Source organism: Ictidomys tridecemlineatus, unplaced genomic scaffold (genome assembly GCF_052094955.1).
Source record: "Ictidomys tridecemlineatus isolate mIctTri1 unplaced genomic scaffold, mIctTri1.hap1 Scaffold_165, whole genome shotgun sequence".
In the NCBI taxonomy this organism is placed as follows: domain Eukaryota; kingdom Metazoa; phylum Chordata; class Mammalia; order Rodentia; family Sciuridae; genus Ictidomys; species Ictidomys tridecemlineatus.
In genome coordinates, this window is record NW_027521443.1 from 401069 (window position 1) to 425015 (window position 23947).

The 23947-nt window shown below is 37.1% G+C and overlaps 1 long non-coding RNA gene across 1 annotated transcript; it reads right to left on the reverse strand.

Annotated features, from left to right (window-relative positions):
* Positions 1–2087: 2087 nt before the first annotated feature.
* Positions 2088–23947, reverse strand: LOC144372814 (uncharacterized). The gene is made up of 2 exons (XR_013432689.1): positions 23646–23947; positions 2088–2558 (listed from the first exon to the last, which is right to left on the reverse strand). It is a non-coding gene; the product is annotated as an uncharacterized LOC144372814 (long non-coding RNA).

Genomic DNA, 23947 nt, shown 5'->3' on the forward strand with positions numbered 1-23947 from the left:
CTAGAGAAGGCAAATACTACATAAAATTATAAAGTGTAGAAATCAAGAAAGGAATTTGTAAATTTCTTTTATAGGAAAAAGTATCAGTATTCAGTAAAATTGTAGTATCTCAAAGGTAATTTTAAAATTCTTTGATATTATTGCCCCATAATAAGTAGCCTTTGGGAGTATTGCAGAGGAGAGATGGGAAAGCACATAGTAACTATCCAAATTATTCATGAACTGAAGTTTGAGTTCCCAGATAAAGAGCTAAAATATATGTACATGTTTCCAATAAAGAAACTTCCAGAGGTTGGTAAATACTGTTATTGTGTTTACCTGCAATTTGAAACTAAAAATGGAGGCATCTACAATGTATTCAAGATGATAATGAAATCATAAACTACCACTTTATTTGCCCACCTTAGTCAGCTCTCCTTTTAAAAATCTCTTCCATGCTCAACTTTAGTTCATGAAATCTAGGATAACTTTCCCTGTTAACATAAAGAGAAAAATCATGTTGATAAAGGGTTTCTGTGTCTGTAGGTGACATGAGAGCAAACCAGGATCTTCTCAGTACCTGCCAAGCTTCAGCAACTCCATAGCCTTCTTTGTATCCCGTTGTTCTCTAAACTAAGGGAATTGGATTAGGGTACATGTACAAATTTTCCAGGCCTTTCTTTTATGATTTTGGGCATTGAGCTGTTAACCAAGGATGACTTCAGAAAGTAGCTTTCCATGGGAATGTCATGTCCATATCATGTACCTTAATTTCAGTTCTGGGTTATTTTGTTTTGATAGTGAACTGCATCACTTTTGTAACAGAAACATCAATATGTATTTGTTTAAACTGATATTGTGATAACTGACATGATGGAATTCTGTTACTTTGAAACCTCACATGGAAACTACCCTCTAGGTGTGTTCTAGAAATAATGCCCTGTCCATACATTTTAAATACCTGGCAATATCCTCTTTTCCTCTTTTAACAGGGGGGATCAGTTTCATTGGTCCTTTTCAATGAGGTAAATAAATACCTCATTCTTTCCAATCTCTCCTTTTATTTCCCAAATTTATTTTATATATTTTAACAAGTGACTTTGCTGAGCCTCTTACACACTATGTGACCAAACTCAGTGTGACTTGAAAGTCTGAAAAGAAAGCTCTTGCATTTCCCTTTTGATCATTTGAAGAGTATGTCAATCTCTTTCTTATTTTAGCAAGAATAAGTCTGGTCACCACTGCCAGGTGATTATCAAATTTCTCTTGCTTTTGCAATAAGCGTTTGAGATTTCAGCTAACTGAGGGAAGGCTCCCTGAGACTCTTGTAGCAGCTGGATTCCCTGAATTATCTTCATCTGGCCCACATCTCAGTACCTCAATTGAGCTAAGGCCTCACAGCTAGATTATAACATTGCCTTTGTGTAACATGAAAAAGTTTTGTATTTGTCTGTCAAATGTAAATTTACCAAGTCTGCCATCTACCAGATAGTTTTGAGGAAAGAATGCTTTTGGAGGTGGTCTCGAGCTTTGAAGCAGCAGAGGTTTTTTGTTAGTGTTGTTGTTTTATTTTCAAGCCACTAATTTAATCCATTCCTTTAAAAAGATCTGTTTTTCAGGTCTAGAACACTTAGTCTAGAAATTTCCTTTGTAATGGTCTCCATGTTGACAAACTATACCATAAACCCTGTTTACCATAATACATATTATTTTAAAGAGTAATGCAGAATTTGGATAAATAACACCAGACTATGGCCCCAGTTCCCACCTAGCACAGTAACCAGAAAACCAACTCCTTTGGGTGGTTCAGTGGAATATGACTAAACGAGAGACAGGTACCTAGGGAAGAGCCCCTCCCTCACGTGCTTCCCCATCACTCTCCTCCCCTGTGGCCTTATGATAGCAACTGCTCTTACCTCTGTTCTGCTAACCTACCACCTCTGCAGACCTGCTCTTCAATACTGATTTTACCTCTCATCGAATTACAAGCACACTGTTTAGAAGGACTTCATCATAGCCAATCACACTGAGGATGTTCTCTAATGTAAGGGTTATTTTAATCACTGTATTTATTTGTCAGGGCTGCCATGAAACAAACTACCACAAACTTCTTTCCTTAAAATCACTGAAATTTATTTCCTTACAGTTGTGAAATGAAGATGTCATAAATCAACATGTCACAGGCTACAGTCCCCAAGTCCCTGGTGTCCTGATTCACTTCTTCCACCTTTGGTGACTCCCAGCACATCTTGGCTTGGGAGCTCATCATTCCAATCTTTGCCTCTATCATCAGACCACTGCCTCCTCTTCTGTTTGGCTTCTTGTTGGTAGGTCTGCATGGAATCTCCCTCTGCCTCTATTTGATAAGGACTCTTGCGACAGTATTAGAGTCCACCCAGGTAATCCAAGGTAATCTTTTCATCTCAAAATTTAGTCCATCTGCAAATGAACCTTTTTTCCAAATAAGGTTAAAATATAAAAATTCCAGAGCTTAGGACTTGATATTTGGTGCAGGAATTATTCAACCTACTACAGTTCAACAGAAGTTCAGGGCCATAAAAATTTTAGCTCTTAGGATCCTTAGGCAAAAAAAAAAAAAAAAAAAACAATTGACCTCCATGTTCACATATATCACACTATAAACTGTACTCTTTAATATTCCTTATTAACTATGAATATTTGTCCCAAGATGGGACATTTATCCTGTGAAATCCTCTACAAAGTGATCTCTGTATTTTATGTCATACCCACATCCTACTTATTATCTGAAACACTCATTTGTATATTGAAAACGATAGTTATTTTCAGACAGGCAGGGTATCTGACTGGGAATACTAGAGGTAGCATTCTTTTCTTCATCAACTATTTCTTGAGTTCCCTACACTGTACCAACATCTCTTAGAGAAACTACCTTTAATGCCCAAACCCCTTACTTTCAATTTACCAACGTGTCCTAGGGATTCTTAGGAGAACATTCTGGTAGCCTGTTTTACCAGCAAAGTCCTCAGTGGAGACACACATATATGTAGTGAGATGGAGCCAAGTCTCTGAGAGATGAGGCCCACTTGATGTACACCCCCTTGACATCCCCAAGTTTTGGGACATTAAATATATTACTGGAAAGTCCTAACAGAATTCCTTCAGGAAAGTATAAAGTCAGCCAGGGTGTCAGTGAGCAAATGAAGGTAGAATGGAATGATTTACATCTCCATCCCAGATTATATTCAGATAAGGAGGTTCCATAATCAATAGTTGACTATGGTGGGGGCTGAATTCCTAAGAAGAATAAACTAAAATCTTCTAAGTCTACAAAAAACCCACTCTACTCTGAAGATTCAAAAAGTAGCACAAAGACTTTATTTTCAGACAGGCAGGGTATCTGAATGACAAGGTAGTTGGGCAGGGAGCCATGTGAAGGAAATCTTCCTGAAGAGAAGTCAGGAATCACATTGAGCCAGAAAAAATTAAGCTTATTATTTTAATTATAAATTGAATGTATACTTGTTGTAGATTACTTGGAAATGCATTCTAAAAGACTAAAATGAAGCAAATACCTTATTACTTAATTCTTTTATGGATATTGATTATTACATAGTATATAGTCCTAGATATAGAAATACTAGAAAAGGAAAAATAACACTTCTAAGACTCCTGACACATCATAAATAATTGTTATTAAATTATATGTATAAACAGCACAGTTTGTCATACATAAAAAATATAATTTTTATTAATAATTTGCAAGTCAAAAAGATTATACCAATTTATATTCCCATTGCCATATCCTTTCACTATCATTTTACCAGAAATACTTCTCTGGATCCCATTTGAAGTTTGTAATGAATCCCAAGTTCTATCCATCCATGAACACCAATCACCTACTTCTAGTGTCTGTGCTGCTGTCAGCTGTGGCACTAGCTGTATTTCAGTCCCTCTAACTGATCAATCAGAAATGATCCAATCAATGTTCCAACAAGCCCTCTCTATCCATTAGGGACATTCAGGACACAGCTAATACTTTCTAAAATGTGGTTTTAAGATAGAAAGATTGACACAGAAACAGACAGACAGCACATATGTCCACATCAAAATGAGAATTGTTCTGCATGGTGGTATCCTCTACAAAAAAAACTTTCTTTTACATAAATCCTGTCCAACACAAAAGTAGCAAAGTTACCTTTCTATTTCATCAAGCACTTAAGAGACTGTTACTATAAACATTTGCTTCTCCATCCCACATTGTAAAAGACACTTTTGATTTAATACGTAGACTTGTGTTGCAGTTGCCTTCCACTTAACATAAGGATGATTTATAACAGCTAACTTACAAATGTGTTCTGCACACAATCCAAAAGGACTGACCTTTGGTCACTATTAAAATTGGGACGAAATTAGCTCGCTAAAAGGCAATATCATATCCCTTATGCAGCTGTTATGAATTTCCACTTGAAATATAACATATTTTAAGCCTGTGTTCCTATTTTTTCCAAGTCTGGATTTGATATCAAACTCCATACTATTACAGCAGTGGGCAAGTGTGTTTTGTAAAATTGTAAAATTTCACCCGTGTTTCTTATGATAACAAGAACTCATTTATCTTGTAAGAAAAATGATCCCTCTTCCTTGAAGTTTCATCATGAATTTCTCTGGTTTTATCACCAAGTCAACATGGGGCTATTATCCAAGGCTTTTTGCACCACTGTTACAAGTGAACGCTACTTTACAAGATCAGTAGCTATAGACACTACATTGCATAGAATGTTCATTTCAGTTTGAAGGTCAAGGGTGGGGTTTCTGCCCCAAAGCCCATAACTTTCCACAGCACAGGCCATGTGTTCAGCATTAGATTCATATTTTAGATCGTGAACAAAACCAAAACACTGCAGATGAATATTCAAGATAAATTAAACAAAGACAAATATTAACCTATGGTCTCAACACACATAGTCTGAGAACACTGTGAGGACAGGGAACACACGTATTCATAATTATAATAGACACTTTAAACAGTGCATGTAGGAGAGATGATTGTTGGAAAAGGAAGAAAATGGAGGAAGGAAGTGGAAAAAAGGAACAGAAAGGAGGAAGGGAAGGAGAGAAACAGGGAAGGAAGAGAATCAGAGTCAACACCCACATGCAACAACTCACTTAGGTTTACCACTCATTTGCTGCTGGTCCACCTGTCCTTAAACTCTGATGCTATTTGTTTTGATTTATAACCTTTGTCAAACCTGACTTTGACCTGGGCTCCTGGCTTTATTTTCTTTTACTGCTGATTTTGTCTTTTGTAATACACTCTTACTAGTTGGTGGTTGGGCCTGTGATCTCTAATTACTATCCTTAGTCTGCCGTTCAAGTGGAATACTTTATTTTTTCCAGGTTCTTTTGTGTACATCATTGATTTAACTTGGAACTCTCTAAAATGGACTTTAGCTAAATTTGCCATTTAAACAGAAACAGTCAAATCTCCTAATGCTGAATATTAACCTCACCATAAGTTCAACTAGCCCAGCTATTTCAAGAGAATTTATAGTCAGATTTCCCTGGAACTCTAAATTTTTAATTGCTCTGAAGGTAATTCCAAATGTTCTAATGAATCTTCAATAACAACCAACAGAACTCAAAAAGAAAAAAATGTTACATGCAATTTAGGAAGGATTTTCCCATCTGCATAAAAAGTAATTATCATGAAGGTTGTCTACACCGAGAACAGCTAAAGGTAAACAGAGGCTCTCTGACAGGTGAGCTTGTGTGCTTCCCACCCTTCCCTCTTTCTCCCCCTCCCTCCCTCTCTCACTCACAGACACCCAAACACCAACAAAAGTATTTGAAAGCTTTTCTTAGATTTAGGTAGTAAGTCTTTGATAGTAGTAAAAAGAATATAACCTTATGTTTCAAATCTGAGTTCATATTTTTATTTAATAATATGAGTTCATATTATTATGTGTATATGTATCTATGATTCTAAAACAATATATTGTTTTTTCTTTTCTTCCTTCCTTCTTTCCTTTTGTAGTACTGGAGTTGGAACCAGGGCTTCACAAATGCTAGGCAAGTGTTCTACTACTGAGCAACATTCCCAGCAAAATATATTGTTGTTGTTAAATAAAACTGAGATCAGAGACTTGGGAAGCCAAAGCAGGAGGATTACAAGTTTGAGGCTAGTCTCAGCAATTTAGCAAGATCCTGTACCTTATCTTTAACAAAACAAAACAGGAAAAGGGCTGGAGATGTACCTGGATTCAATCCCTAGTACTGGCAGGGATTGGAGGGAGGGGTTGAAAGAAAAGAAAACACCCTGAGAAATAGTCATAGTCAGAAATTTAGAGTAAATAAAAGAATGAAAATAACCTGTATTCTATTACCCTGAAATTAATGCTAAATCAAATTTTAACAGGTTTTTCTATTTTTATGTGATTTGCTGTTTTTAAGTGATTCTATGAGACTCTTATGTTTTTAATTTACATTTAAAAAGATGAACACACATTAAAAGTATGCATTTTACCTGTTTTTAATTGCCAATATCTAGTATGTATTTTATATCTCCAAATAATAATAACTTACTATATTTTCTTTGCTTATTTTGTGTTGTGATAACCTGTGAACTTTAATTTAAATAATTGACTTTTGACTTGTTTAGAATGTTTCCACCTTAGTTACTTAACTTCTTGGTATTTTTTTTCTTCAAACCCTACAAAATGCAAAAAAAAAAAAAAAGAAGAAAGAAAGAAAGAAAGGAAGGAAGAAAAACTCAGAATCTCAAAAACCTCAAAAGGTAATTGTCAGACTACTTATACAGTGCATATAATAAGCATTAAATAAGCATAGATTCTTATCTTTTATTTTTCCTAAAGTGAGAACGTATTATTAACTTCCATACTCCTTTAAAGAGAAATTTATCAGCAGTAAAAAGAGAATATAAGTAAATATTTCATGCATTTTCAAACAATACTGATAATCTGGATAAACAAATAGTTGACTTTTCCTATTTGTACCGGGAATTGCAAACAAATTTAAGATGGCATATTAAATTCAATCAATTTGAATTTGAAATTGTGAGATTATTTTTAGAGTACATTTAGAGAAAATGAAATTCAGTATTTCTAAAGTGAAACTTATTTTTTTATTAGTTGTTCAAAACATTACAAAGCTCTTGACATATCATATTTCTTACATTAGATTCAAGTTGGTTATGAACTCCCAATTTTACCCCAAATACAGATTGCAGAATCATATCGGTTACACATCCATATTTTTACATAATGCCCTATTAGTAACTGTTGTATTCTGCTACCTTTCCTATCCTCTACTATCCCCCCTCCCCTCCCCTCCCATCTTCTCTCTCTACCCCACCTACTGTAATATAAGAGGTTGTGAGGGGAATGGGAAAATAAACAAGGAAAGAAAGGAATTACAGTGAAACTTATTTCAGAGAATATAATTAATTTTAGAAATTAATTTCAAAATTATAAGATTAGAACTATTTCAAAATTAAATTAATTTACTTACTCAAATTTTAAAATAAATTAATGTTATGCACATCCTTTCTACTGCAGACATATAATGGTTTTTAAATGCATAATTTACTCCTCCTAAAATGTATTTTGAATCTTAATTCAATTCACATTTTTTAAATTTTTTTGAAAGCTATGGTCTAGACTATCTCAGAATATACAAAGTTTATTTTAGGACCACAATATTACCTTCTAGAATATCATCTTTTTAATCTTGATATTCCACGGAAATAAATTTACATGTACTTTGAAATTAATCATGTAAAGACTTTTAACTAATTCTGTGAAGTTTTACTTATATACTGTATATTGGAATTTGGAGTGAATGAGTAATTGAAGAAGATAAAATCACATCTTTGAATGTTCTATATTGCACTTGATTTAAGGGATCATTATAGAAACAGAACTGTCCCTAACAAAGACTTTAGAACCACTTAGCACAGAAATAGCCATCTGACAAACTAAAGGGGAAGAGCTAGATGACAAAAAAATTCAAAACTTAAGTAATACTGAAAAGCAATCACAAATACTGTCTTCTATACCATGCCCTGGCTCTTCTTTACATTTAATCCAATAAAAAATGCTTAAAATGATCTTACAAAGGAGGATGCCAAGGTTGTAAGAGTCAGAGTGAGGAGAGCCAAGAAGAATAATACTCAAAACTCAGAGCTGACATTTCTAAAATGGGATCTACAGTCAGAAGTAAAATTATGTTCATGAGTTGGAAGTACACAAAAGTCAAATATCAGGATGAATTAAATGGTTGATTAAAAGTGCAGAGATAAGATGACCTTGTAATTGTACCACTTTTGACTTCCACAAAGAAACATTTCATGCTCTAGCCAACTGGCACATAACCATTGTGAAAATCAACTGTAGGAAGCAAGTGAGTAAGACACAAATATAATAAACAAGCCATGGTGATAAGAGTGAAAAATTAAAAACATGTGTGGACAAAAGAGAATTCGTCCATCCATAGACTGGCAGGATACCTTCTATTTAGGCCCATTTGCACACTTCTGATAAACAACATTTTGGCCAAAGTGTCTTCTGTCTGTCCTTTAAAATCCTTTTATACCTGCCTGCTTTTCCTCTCTGTAATTTAATTGAATTAAAAATAAAATATTTGAGCATTAGTTGTCTGTTTATCCATCTATCTGATGTTGGTCTAAGGGGACAAAGAATACATATCTCAACAAGAAACTGTTCCTTCTAGGAAGTTGAAAAAGAGTGTGGGCAATAATACAAATGGATGTCACAAGGTGAGGAGTGAGATTCTTTACAAGGGCAGTGGAAGGAGAGATTACGTTCAGTTGAAGAGATTTAGAAAAGGCTTTATGAAGCAGGTGACATTTCAGAAACAACCTGAAAACATGTAAGATTTTGGTTAAGTGGAGCAAGGGAAGGGTTATTTTCTAGCTAGCATACAACCTATGAATCTGGTTGAATAATAGATAGGAGCTGGGTGTCAGAAAGGAGTCACCCATATGTGGCCAGGGTTTCACAAGCAGGAGCTAAGAAACTGCCTCAACATCTCTAGTGTCAATTTTATTCATTCCAAACAGAGATTTTGATGCACTTTCTAATGCTTTTTAATTTGTTCCCAATAGCTCTCACATTTGGAAAACTGGAAATCAATCTTATGAAATAATGTTTTATTATTTCTAATAATAACTAGGATGTTTTTTAGGATCACAGAAATCGAAATACTTTGGCTATCATTGGTTTAATAAACTTTCTAGAGCTATGCCTCTTTTACAATGTATCTTTTTGCAGTTCTTTCAAAAATTATTTATGCACATCAAGTAAGACATGAAGCCTTTTCTAAATCTCTTCAACTGCATGTAATTTCATGAAGACTTGACAATTTTCCATGTCAGAATTTAATCTTGCATTTCCTTATGTCATATCCTAAATGAAATATACAAATCATGTGTGTGTCCATGTGCTTATATTGACATGTGCTGTGATTTTCCAAGTCTTAAAGTCATGCATTGTGCTAGATTATTGAAATATTTAGATATACATTCTAATTCATTTCCCAATTGAAAATATTTTAAGTCAATTAGAAAGTAAATTACATTTACCAGATATAGCTTCATAGGAGATTTTGGAAAGTTCTCTGCTTATAATTTTCTGAAGTATCTAGAGTGCCTCTCTGACTCTAGAGAGACACAATCTTCTGTCCCTCCTAATATGAATTAGATAATTCCATTGCTCTGTAGATGTTCTGAAGGCTAAAGACTCTTAATGCTAAATTTATTGAGAGAATAAATCCCATTTTAGCTGTCTTGTCTCTGCCCTTTGGGTGACCAGAGACCAAAGAAATAAGAAGACATGTATTTATTCACAAAGGATACCCTCACATAGGAAATGCTATGTATTCTTGGAATCTTCTTTAGTTAATTGAAGAGATTATTTATTGAGGAAATAATTTATTGAGACCTGGGATTAAATACATAATTGATTTAACATCTCCAGAGTTACTAGCCATGCATGTTGTAAATGCTACAAATCTAGGAAGCATAACTCACACAATCCTGCTTCAGAATGTGGGCAAATCCAGGGAAGCATCTCTTTCCTTCCTCATCCCAAAATGTTCTCCTGCTGCCAGTTTTTTCACCCTCTCATCTGATTTTTTGTCCTTGGCATACAGTTGAGTGGTTTCTCTGCTCTCCTGTATTGCCAAAGCTATTTTGAGCTTTGTGTTCACATTAATTTGAAATACTTGTTGACCTGTTGTTTACCAGATATTGTTAGGGAATAGAGGAGAAACTTTATAGTTTCTTCCTCTTTCCTGTCTTCATTGACACCAGATTTGAACTTTGTATATGTTGTCTCCCATACTTAGAAGTTAAACTTGAAGACCTGAATCAAAGAGCAGATTCTCACTCTGGGAATACATTTTCCTTGATGTTTTTAATTGCTGATTAATTTGGTGAATCACATAAGAGATGCTACAAGGTTTGGTTGCTGTTGCTTTAAAATGAATTAATAGTTTGATGAAAAATTTCAAACTATAACCCCTGTGACATGAATCTAGAATTGTTAATAATATGTTAGAAAATAACATTCTGAATTATACCTTAACATAATGAAGAAAATACAGCTAATGTCCTAAAAAAAAGAGATTTGAGAAGGCAGTTTTGTCATTTTTAGTAATATGGATTTACTAAAATCAACAATTTACTGAAATAATGATATGGAAGTGGCAAATAAAATACACCCATTTCTCTTCCTTTTCATAAAAATGATCAATTGGTCTTGTAACATTTAGAAAATTAAGTAGATGTTTTTGTGATCAGTATACTTTTGGTTTCATTCTGTTTTCTCTTTCTAAATGAAATCACTTTTTTAAAAGAAAAAAATTAAAATGCCACCTCATGATGGCCATTATGCTTTTTTTAACATAATTTAATTTTTAAAATTAAATGGACAATTGTAGAGGTTAACCCCCTTGACTTCTTAATCACTTTTAACATTGACTCCTTCTTCTTGAATAATCTTAAAATCTTAAAATTATTTTCTCTATCATCTCCCAAGATTCTGATAATTTTCTTTAATTCCTACTACACTGATATTCTGTTTAGTATCCTTCAGGTTTTATTTTTTCTCCTCCCTGTAAATATGGGATTTTCTTCTTATGATCCCAGTTAACTTTGTCCTGGAACATTTTAGTCAATCCTATAACTTCAACTACTGTCTGTTCAGCAATGAGCTTCAAATCTTTGTTTGCCTATCAGATCTCTCTCTTGAGCTACAGTCAATATGTCCATATACTTTATACATTATCCATCTCTAAATCAATAGATTCCCAGGTACACTCAGAATTTTTCCTATCTTATTTCTGAACCTAACCCTTCAACACACTGTAATATGGTCACCTTCTACCCAAAAGGCTGAGTCAGAACCTGGGCAGTCAACTTGAACATTTCTATATTTTCCAACCCACATTCAAACTTTGACCCAGTCCTATTGATCCAACCTCTTTAAGTATCTCCCATACCAACCCTGCTCTCTCTGCTCTTACCACTACTATTTCAATTCAGGCATTTATCATTTTTACGTAAAGTACGCAGTAAACTCCTAACAGATCCCCTAAGTTCATTCTGAAAATTATCTATCCACTAACCACACTGATCCTAAATCTTTTATTTTCAACACAGTGACTGCAAAGAAATCATATAACAATTTCATCTAAGAGTTGGGGGGGTATGGTAAAAGGAGGGTGACATCTTTAATTAAATAAATCATTCACCATAGAGTAACTGGGAAAATATTATCGACGAAATCATAATTGTTTTATAATGTTTATTTAGAATTGTCAAAATCTTTTAAAGGAGGCCATATTCTTTTTGTGAATATTGAACAAGAGTATGTGGTGAAGAGGAAAGGAAAAAGAAAAGCTAAGAAACAATTCTGAATAAAATCCAGTGGGTTCACGTTATCCTTAGAATAAAGAGTCATTATGGCCCCGGTTTGTCTGCCACAGCATCTCATCAATGATTACTAAACAGAAATGCTATATAGAATGAAAAGTGAGAAACTGCTATATGAAATCTTAATGACTTTTCACATGCTTTGAACACACTTGAAATACCAATTATACCCCCCCATGAAGACACTGCAAACACACACACACACACACACACACACACACACATCCTCTGATTCCTATTTTCTTTTCCTTCAAACAAAGAAACTCTTACAGTTGCCTTACAAAATCTTCTTTGCCAAAGTCAATTTTGAAGCTAAATAAAATGCCTCTAGCCTTTGTTTGCAATTTTATACGTTGTGTGAATACCTCTATTATATTACTTATCACAGTGTAAAGAAATGCATGGTTTGTGCATCTCTATTTCCAATGTACAATGAACTTCCTGGGGATAAAAATCAATTTTTTATCTTAGTAACCCCAACATCAAGCCTGACATGTGAATAAATGTTTTCTAAAAACTTGAAGACTTTTAAAAGTTTAGTAAATAAGAGGCAAAAACAAATTCCTTAATTCCTTACCTTAGACAAATAAGCTTAGATTTGTTCCTGATGGATATACAATTAAAAAATACCAAGAACTTTGAAGAATTACAATAATGATATATTGATGACCACTCTGAAAATCTGCTTTAAAATGTCTGTTTGTCTGCTTTCCTTATCTATCTTCTATTATGCTAAAGAACTGCACAGGGAGCTGAAGAAATGAAAACAGCCTTTATTTAATGCTCACATGCTTTGCACATACTGAAAACCATCCAGTCTGAAAACCAGTCTTTGCACATATAGTAATTGTGTGACAGATGGTCTCTGGCTTGTCACACAATTACTATATACACAGTATGGAACTAGAATCCAAAGTAAGCTAATAGATCGCAGCCAACTACACAATCAGGGAAAGACTCCCCATCAGGTCTTGTGATGAATGCTTCCTATCCTTGATCAGCTCCTGGGCACTGTGGGGCACTAGGATCCAACAGGCTGTCAATCAGGGTGCATGGTCCAGTCTTCAGTCTTTTGTCAACCCCTCCCTCTACAGCATTCTTAAAATTACTTCCTTGACTCCACTCAACTCATTAGTTCTTCATTTACTTTTTATTTCACCTATTTGAAAGAAATTTATTTATATTCTTTCAAAAAATATAGAATAGTCACCTTTGGCAAGCTCTATGCCTGGTGTGTGGGAGATTCAAATTGAGAACAAGTGATATCCTTGTCCCTATGAATTTTTTATCTTTTGGGGGTGGGATAAGCATTTTTCAAAAACTCACTTAAATCTGCACAATGCTGTTGTGGCTGAGTCAGAGAAAGAGGCTGGCAGGATCAGGAGGGCGGCACAGGAGCTGTTAAGGCAGGGGCATCAGCGGAGCGGCTGGGCCCAGGCCTTGAGTCTGCCAGTGCCCTGTGGATGTGAATCACTGCCGCACAAGCACCAGAGGCAGAGCAATTGATGGGCCAGTCAGGCATGAGCGCTCAGGATGAGGCCTCTGTAGGGCGCTCCTGGCCTGTCAGCTTCTGCTGTACTGCTGCTGCTGCTGCCCAGGGCCCAGGCAGAGGAGCATCAACACATGTTCCCAGCAGAGGCTCCATCTGGTAGTCTTTTAGGCCCCTTCTGACCTTAAAGCCTCCAGTTTCCCAGTGGAAGGCCTGGCCCCAAAACAATCTCTTGCATTTGGTCTAAAGTTGATCGGTGGTTTAATTGCATTTTCACATTCAAGATTGGATGTTAAGGATTCTAGGAGTGGCTTTCACTTAGGACTGGATGGTTTTCAGAATGGTGAAGTGGAGCAAGGCAGGAAAGTCAGTTTCAAGATACAGAAGAAGTTGTCTTATGGATGAAAACTGCTGGACCCTTCCAAAATTGCCTCGAAACATATAAGTACTTTTCACTTCTAATCTGTGTGGGGTCAAAAAAAGTAACAGTCATTACCATGAAGCTCTAGGAGAAACATTTCAAGGAGTTGAAATGGAATTTAGTGGTCTAGATATTAAATTTAAAGATGATGTGATGCCAGCCAGTTACTGTGAAATTGATTTTGATAAAGAAAAGAGAAGCCTTTGTTTATGCTATCAAAATTCACTACTGGTACCAGATGTATATAGTTGATTTAGCAATATGGGGTATTATTGGTGAAGCAGATGAAAATGTAGAAGTTTGTTATCTTTGGAGCTACAAAAAGCTTGAAATAGATTTTAATGAAAATTTAATTGTTGGAGGAAATGTGAAACTGTTCCCAATACCAAAATACAGATGTCATATTTGGTAAAATGGAAAAATTCAGATGTAAAATTTGAAGAACGATTGCACAAATATCTTGTGATCCATCCTTTTTTCAACAGGGGATTCATTGGTTTTTAATTTTCAACTCCTTCAGGATGGTGATCTTCTTGATAGGCTTAGTTTCAATGATTTTAATGAGAACTTAAGGAAAGATTATGTCTGGTTCAGTAATGAAGAAATGGCTGACATGGATAGACTTAGGAGATGGATATGGATAGAAACAGGTGCATGGAGATGTATTTAGATCATCAAGACACCAGCTAATATTTTCCTCTCTACTTGGTTCTGGATTTCAGATATTTCCTGTGTTTCTCATTGTTATTATTATTGCAATGATAGAAGATTTATATATTTTCCATGCTGCAACATCACCAATGAATGATTATTTTGGAGGAAGTCTGTATGCTAGACAAGGAGAAAGGAGATGGATAAAACAGATGTTCACTGGGGCATTCCTTATCCCAGCTTCAGTGTGCTGCAGGCCTTCTTCAATTTTATATTTATTTATTACCATGCTTCAAGAGCCATTCCTTTTGGAACAAAAATCTAAATCTTATTGGTATAATACTTGGCTGAAATTTGTTAGGTCAGCCCAACTTCCTTTGTTGTGCCAATGCTGTGCCCTGTCCTATACTGGAGAAAAAATATTTTATGTAGCCTGCAGTTATTGTTTGCCTGGCAAGTATTTTACCTTTTGTCTCTATCTTTATTGAAATATATTTCATTTTCACATCTATTATGTCTATGACTTCATAATGCTGGTTCTGGCCATCCTTTGCATTGTTACCATCTATGTGATATTGTGTGCACATACTTCTTGCTAAATGGGATTATAGGTGGCAGTGGACAAGTTTTACTCTGCTGAATCAACTTCAATCCCTGTTTACACGTATTCGTTGTACTAATATTTTTTTTGAAACAAAGATGTATGGCTTACTTCAAACATCATTTTACTTTGGATATATGGTGGTATTTAGCACAGCCTTGGGGTAATGTGTGGAGCACTTGTTTACATGGGAACAAGGGCCTTTGTAAAAAAAAATCTATACTAATGTGTAAATTGACTAGACACAAGAAAACCTGGAAATTTGGATCAATTTCTCTTTTATATGGGTAGAAGTCAGTGCTGTTTTCATCTAAACCCTGAAAGGAACTGAGAAAGGGAAATGGCCTTCCTGATAATAGGTGGCTCGTCCATGATCTCCACAAGTCAACAAAAGCACTCCTAATAGAACGAAAACCTCAGGCAGGACCACATGGTGGTCATATCAAAAACTATGTGGAGACTGACTCTGAGGCAACAGAAATTACTGAGCCAACCTTTTTCTTACCAAGCATTACCTACCCCAGGTTTGCCCAGAACAAGGGGAAATGGCCATTTAGCGAGCAACCTCTTTACCAACATGGACTGTGACTCTCCAGTAATCTTCCCACCCCTGAGACAAAAGTACAAAAGTGATTGAAGATGCTCAATCACCAAGCTGCCTCACTTCTTGCCCCTGTCCTGACTCACATCGTGGAGTCATTGAATAAAAGACAGAATCTTCTAAGGGTCACTGCTCCATGTTTCTTTCTGAAATGCTTCTGTGTGGCTGTGGAGCCACCAGAAATCTAGGTAAACTGACTCTGACCACAGGTGACAGCCTGGTGAGCTTCAATTGGTGGACATTAGCATCATGATCTTGTTTTTAATGTTATTTGCCTCAGGTCCCAATATCTACTTTAAAATTCAGAACTTTTTTCAGCATCACAGATTACTCTGAACAGGTCTCTACATCCAGCTGCCATTTTGCAAGAGATATGGAAGAAAGAGAAAGAAAGATGTGTACAATATTCTAAATATGAATTAGCAAAATCCAGATGTGAGGACGTCCATGGATCCCAGGGCCTGCCACTATAACAAAGAGACCAAGGAAAAGACACACAGGGCGGAGAACCTGCAAACCAAGAACTGCACAAAGACATACCAAGTGGTGTATGGGGTGTCTGTCTTAGCCCTTGAGCTTGTGTGCCCTGGTGCTGGTTACTTCCAGAGGAAGGAGGGACTAGGGCTAGGATGCAGCCATGTGGGATGCTGACAAGGTGCTGTTCTTGACTTGGTTCTAGGGTGTTCCACATAATTTTTCACTAAGTTACACTTTTTTTCTCTGTGGTCCCCTCCCCTGCTTTGTACTTTCATTGCCTTCCATTACTGTGACAAATATATGAGGTAATCAGCTTTAAAAGACACAGGTATGTTCTGGCTGACTTTTGCAGGCTTCACTCCGTGGTTGGTTGCCCTGTTGTTCTTGGACCTGGGGTGAAACCACATATCACCCTGGCAGTGCATGGTGGCAAGTGACTCACTTAATGGTGGCTGGGAAGCAGAGAGTGGGAAATTAAGAGACCAGGATTCCTCAGTCCCATGAAAGGAGGCCCTTAACAGGAAGCTCCCCACTAGCCTCCCCCTTAAAGATCCCACTTCCTCCCAATAGCACCTGTGGCTGTGATCAAAGCTTTCTCACCTGGGCCTGTAGGGATCATTCCAGATTCAAACTTTAGTAGTGGCAGTGCTTCATTTAAAAAGGAAAGGATTGGAAGTATACCCTCCACTGGTCTTTTCCTACAGATAGAAATCTAGAGGTGGAGAAGCCAAGAGCCCAATGGGGTCATCCCAGGCACCAGGAGAGGCCACAGCTTGACCAGGGAGGCCAGAGCAATGGAGGCATGGAGTGGAGGCCAGGTTCTGGATGCACTGGAAGTAAGAACCAGCACAGCTGCTGACTACTGAATGGAGCATAAAGAAAGAGAAGATGGCACCGGGGTGGAGCTCAGGGGCACAGTACTTGCCTGGCATATGTGAGGCCCTGGATTCTATCCCTTGCAGAACAAGAGAATTTTTCTTGAAGAAATAAATAGGAGACACAAGGTCAGGCCTCTGTTTCTCCTTTCTTTGTTGCACAACCAGACAATACAAAACTCTTTCAGCCTAGGATGTTATTGGTCACCACTGGGGAAAAACAGAAAAATGCAGGGAGATGTCAGAGAAATCTGCTTTGCAGCAATAACAGCCCCAGTTCCCCTGGCCTTCATTCTTGTCCCTGACAGGGGACTGTAACTTTGTTTCTGTTATCTCATTAGCTGAGGATGCCTGGCCAGGGCCCAGCAGGCAGCATTTACCTGGTCCAGGGAAACTGTCAGTCTAGACCCCAGAAGAGTCCTGGTTCCCCTGTGTCACCAGATCACCCACTGGGAAGGTGCTCTTGGAAGGAAGGCTGTCTGAAGCTTCAGTTGTTACAGGGTGGGGACTGGGGAGTCTGTAGCCACCTGCCCTGGGAGTGAGGGAACTGATCCCAGTGACAAATGCAGATGCCTCCTCCCCCAACTCACATGGTTAGTTGATTGGTGAGACCAGAAATCTGCTGCTTTGGGAAAAGGGGGAAAGCAAAAAAGTTTGCTTTAAGAAACTGCTGATTCCCAGTTATCTTATTTGTTAAGAAAAGGGGATTTACTTTTCCATGTACTTCTTCATTTAAATCTACATTCAGAGCCAAAGAAAAGAGTAGCTCAGATAGGGATCTACACCTTGCCTTGACCTTTATCCCAAAAGACTTGCCCCTGAGGTAGAAAATCTCCTGTTAAAGTTAATTTTGCATGAGTCAATGAAGACTAATCCAGTAATATTTCTGAAGCATCCTTAGCATCAATATGTAGCCTGTGCTTCATGACGCTTTCCTTACACAATGTCTCTTACTTGCAGGTCACCTGGCAGAATTCCTTATCTTTATTCACCAGATCCACATTTTAGAGTTGTAGTTAGTTTTGCATTCACTCACACAACCATTTATACTGTAACCCCTATTTATTTGCCAACCACTGTTTCACAGTAGCTTATGATACATCAATAAACAAGAAAAATAGTCACCTGCCTTGTGGGTGCCATTCTGATGAAGAGAAGCAGACAAAAATACAATAAATAATCCAGTAATTCAGTAAAAGTAGATCTATGGGGGTGCAGAGTATCACAAGGGATCTGATGCAGGGGAAGGGACTTACTGTATCATCTTAACATCTTATCATAGGAACACAATCTCCAGAACCTGTCTTATATGTCTGCTGAAGAGCAACCTTGACTTTAATTTCATTTAACAGTGTGCCAAAATATATTAGATGAGAATACCAAAAGCCTAGAGAAAATACAGAAGTATTACTGAGCCTATGGAAAATGAAATGAGAGTGCCTAGGATTCTCAGAAGTTATTTATTAATAAATAACTTTTTAATCATGTTTTGTTTACAAAACTTCAGAGAATATGGAAAATATTTTAAATTTGTCGCTGATATATAAAATGTAAAAATTCTATGTATTTAGAGAGTACCATGTGATGATTTGATACACCAAATAAGGTACAATGTTTATATCAGGTTAAAGACACCCACCTCCTTAAACATTTCCCCTTTTTATATGGTGAAAACATGTGGGATCTTTTCTTCCACCTTGTTGAAATATACCATATCTAAATGTTATCAATACTCACCACTTTACTGTGCAATAGCATTCCAGAAAATGTATGCTATTGGTTTTCATTTATTTATTTGCCAATGAGCCTTAATTTTATTTATTTATTTAAATGTGGTTCTGAGATAAGATCCATACTGCATAGAGGTTTATCAATTAAGTCTAAATCCTCAGAGAACTGAGAAGAGTTCTCTTATTTTGACTTTCCAAAAGTGTAAGTATGTTAATATATACCTATATTTGTTTCAAAAATATGGAAATGCGTATCTCCTTAACAGATATTAAATTCAGCACAATGGCCTATGGTCAGAGAAATGAAGGAGGTTCTCATTTTCTATTTTTTGTTTGTATGTTGACATTGAGGACTTTACATGTGTATACTTAAAATCTGATTAAAATGAGAGATATGCAGTGATATTTTATAAACTAACCAGTGCACACTATGATAGTTAACACCCAGTAAGCTAAATAGTAAGTACTAGTTTTCCCCTCCAAACTCATGAAAGAGTAGAGTTTGAAACCTAGTTTGAATATCCAACTAATTACCTGGGGATTGCCATTAGGAAAAATTCAGACTTCCTTCCCTCTATCAATGTCAAGAAGAAAGCACTTTTTCCTGATTCTACCCACCAGGTATTGGTCTAATGCATCTTCCATGGCATCTCACACAATGGTCCAACCCAACCCCAGCCAGGCTCTCCACCACCATCCCCAAGTCTTCACCTGTGGTGTCCTCATGCAGGCCAATGTCAAAAGCCAGCTTATCAGTTAGAGACCACCAGATGCAGAGGCAGCACAAATACTAAATCACAGAACCAGAAGTGATTGCTCAATATTTACAGTCATGGTGGAGTCCTGTTCTGACAACTGATTTGATATGTGTCTCTCTCTCTGCTGCTTAGCCTTTTTCTAAAAATCTGGGTCCCTCTGAACAAAGCCCAGGTCTTTATTGGCTGAGGCAGAACAGCCTTAGCATAGCATTCATTAGGAGCAATATTTAAAGGAAATGTGTAATTTTTCCCTCATAAAAGACTAAGGAAATGTGCTGTGTCACAACAAGACAAATAACTGAATATGTGTTTCTACATCTCTCACTTCATGTGATATATTCATGATCCCCAGCTAGAGCACAGTGTGATCTGACAGTGACAACCGGATCCCAAGCAGAAATTGAAAAACTATTCAATTTTATGTTCTACTTCTGTTTTCCCTTCATTTTTTTAACTCTCTGAAATCCATCCAGAATTACTTGGTTTTAGTGTGCAGGATGTTGTTTTACTAAAATGAAGTTTGATTGTGCATGTGTTTCCCTAGGAGGAATTGGTTTCTCTCCAGACTATCATTGCCTCCAGCCCCTAGGTTTTCCTAACCATATGGTCATGAAGTTTTGGGTCATTTTTCAGACCAACTCTCAGCACCTTGCTAAGTGCTATAAGGAGAGGACACAAAATGAATGTGGTATGAGCTTGCAGTACACCACCATCTGCAAAAAGCACACTCACAGCCAGTAATAACAGGACCATGAAGAGGACACAGTGTTCTGGGGATTAGGAAAGGCCAGGCCCCTCTCCAAGAGCTCTGAACAATTAAGGCAAAGTCTAGAACATTCCCATCATGGAACAGGGCCTTCCAGCTAAATGGCAGCCAGTGAGTATGTGAAGGCAGGAGATGAACTGATTGGGGGGAAGTCAGCACCATAGGGATATGTCATCTATGTGAGCTGGAGACTCGGAATTTGCCAGACTATGAAGCACTGGCTCTCATGGTTATAGGAGAAGCTTCAAGGGTCTCCAAACCTGTACTGAGTAAGCACAGAACTGTGTGTCTGACCTGGAGACAGGCAACCCACAGGGATCCCTGAAGTTCACAGGTTTCAGATATAAACTGTGTTAAATGTCTGTTTTTCTCATGTGGGGGCAGGCCCCAAATTCCTTAATAAGACACCTAAAGCACAAGAATCAAAAAATGGGATGAATTCAACCTAAAAAGTTTTTTTCTCAGCAAGAGAAATAATGTGAGAATAGGGAGCCTACATCCTGGAAACAAATTTTTACCCCTCACATCAGATAGAGCTCTAATCTCTAGAGTATAGGAAGAACTCAAACATTTAAAACAACAACAAAAATTAAATTAACCAATCAACAAATGGGCCAAGGACCTGAAAAGATACTTCTGAGAAGAGGATATACAATCAATCAACAAATACATGAAAAATGCTCACCATCTCTAGCAAATAGAAAAATGCAAATCAAAACTACTCTAAGATACCATCTCATTTCAATAAGAATAACAGCCATTATGAAGTCAAGCAACAATAAGTGCTGGGGAGGATGTGGGAAAAAAGGTACACTCATGCATTGCTGGTGGAACTGCAAATTGGTGCAGCCAATTTGGAAAGCAGTATGGAGATTCCTTGGAAAGCTGGGAATGGAAACACCATTTGACCAAGCTATTCCCCTTCTCGGACTATAGCCAAAAGACCTAAAAAGAGAATACTACAGGGACACAGCCACAATGTTTATAGCAGCACAATTCACAGTAGCTAGACTGTGGAACCAAACTAGATGCCCTTCAATAGATGAATGGATAAAAAAATGTGGCATTTATACACAATGGAATATTACTCAGCACTAAAAATAACAATATCATGGCATTAACAGGGAAATAGTTGGCATTAGAGCAGATTATGCTAAGTGAAGTTAGCCAATCCCTAAAAAAACAAATGCCGAATGTCTTCTCTGATATAAGGGATGTGACTCAAAATGGGTTAGGGAGGAAGAGCATTAAGAAGGTTACCACTAAATAGGAAAGAGAGATGGAAGAGAAAAAGAGGAAGAAGGGGAATTGCACGGAAGATGGAAGGAGATCCTCATCACTATACAGAATACATGTATAATGTTGTGAGGAGAAAAAAAAAGGAAGTATATCACATTAGATGGGGTAGAGAGATTTCAGGGGAGGGGGGAAGGGGGGATAGGAAGGGCAGCAGAATAAAATAGACATTATTGCTGTATGTATATATAGGTGAGTGTATGACCAATGTGAGTCTGCAACCTGTACAATCAGAAAAATGAGAAATTATACCCCATTTGATTCAAATGTACGAATTGTCAACAGAATTGTACTGTCATGTGTAACTAATAAAACAATGTCTGTTTTTATTACAGAAAAAGTAACAACTTTATATTGCTCTGACTTCCCAGACAAAAACAAGGTGGTGCCTGATGAAATCGTCTGTGAATTTCCTCAACAATATTACAGTCCTCAGCACTGCAGTTATTGACATACCGTCTTCTAACTTTCACAGTAACATTGAGGTAGATATAGATGCTATGATTATCCTACAAACTTCATTGAGTGCCATGGCAAGGACTTGGCCTATTCACTCTGTACTCCACACCTAGTGTAGTGCCTAGCACACAGACGTTGATCAAGCAAAGTGGTTAAAGGACCCAAAGAAATTTTCAGACACAATTAAGTTTAAAAAAACCAGAAAAGTATCCCAGGTTGTGTGGTGGCAAAAGTGTGCCTGAATCTAGAAGTCAGCACCAACATGCAGAGTAGACTCAACTCTAAGACACCATTAACACCGAAATGCAACAAGTAACCTCAGCTTAGCCACCACCCAGTGTGCAGGAGATAGTAGCTGGCTCAACAGACACCAGTGACCAGATAGCTGTCAGGTCCATAGTGAACTGGGATTCTTTTTCAGTTTTAACTAATTTGTGCTTGGGGATAAATTTTAATGGAATTCATTAAAATCCCAAAGACAATTCTTCACAGAACTAGAAAAAGCAACCATGAAATTCATGTGGAAAAATAAGAGATTCAGAATAGCCAAAGCAATACTTAGCAAGAAGAGTGAAGTAAGACACACCATGATAGTATAGCTTAAACTGTACTACAGAGCCACGGTAACAAAAAACAGCATTGCATTGGCACCAAAACAACACAGAGACCAATAAACGGTACAGAACAGAAGACACAGAGACAAACTCACAAAATACCGTTATATCATACTAGACAAAGGCACCAAAAACATACATTAAATTTAAAAAGTCTATTCAACAAGTGGTGCAGGGAAAATTGTAAAGCCACATAAAACAAAAAAGAAAGTAAAGCCCTCTCTCTCACTCTTGACAAAACTCAATTGAAAATGAATCAAAATTTAGGCACTAGAACAGACTACCTGTGCCTAATAGAAGAAAAAGTAGGCCCACATCTTGACTATGACAGCCTAAGACCTGACTTCCTTAAGGAGACTCCTACATTTCAAGAAGTAAATTCAATAATTAATAAACAGGATAGATTCAAACTAAAAAGTATATTCTCAGCAAAGGACACAATCAATAATGTGAAGAGAGCCTACAGAATGGGAGAAAATCTTCCCCACATGCACCTCAGAGCATTAATCCCTAGGATATATGCAGAACTCACAAAACTTAACACCAAAAAAACGCCAGGGTTGTGGCTCAGTGGTAGAGCACTTGCCTAGTATGTGTGAGGAACCGGGTTTAATTCTCAGTACCGCATATAAACAAAATAAAATAAACAGTCCATTAACAACTTAAAAAAAATCTTTAAAACGGATTTTATAATTTAAACAACCAATAAGTGAAAATTAATAAAATCATATCTAATAACATTCAAATCAACATCAAATGAATGGAAAGTAAAAGGGCTTTTAAGAGTGGGTATACTCTCTCCCACTTTTCTGCCAAATGATGACTCAACTATTGGGACAGACTTTTTCTGGCTTCTTACCTCCAGAACTGTGGGAAATAATTTTCTATTCTTTATAAATCTCACAATCTTCACTATTGGAAATTAAAATTAACAAATTTCAATATTTAGACTAATTATCTAAAATATAACAATACCTTTGAAACCGCAGTTCGAAGACGAAGCTCCATGGCTTCTGCTGGCAGGTAGGGCGCTGCCCGCGAGGGGCAGGGAGGCCTGGGCAGCAGAGAGGAGTCCTAGCTCTTCAAGGCGGGCCATTCCACGCAGGGCTGCAGCAGACCCCCGCAGATCCTCAACCATTTCTTCTTCTTTCAGCAGTCTCTACAAAGTCGAGGAACCATCTCCGGGAAACAAAGCAGGCTGGAACTTCCTCGAGGCTCCGGCGAGGCTCCGGCGAGGCGAGGCTCCGGCGAGGCTCCGGCGAGGCTCCGGCGAGGCT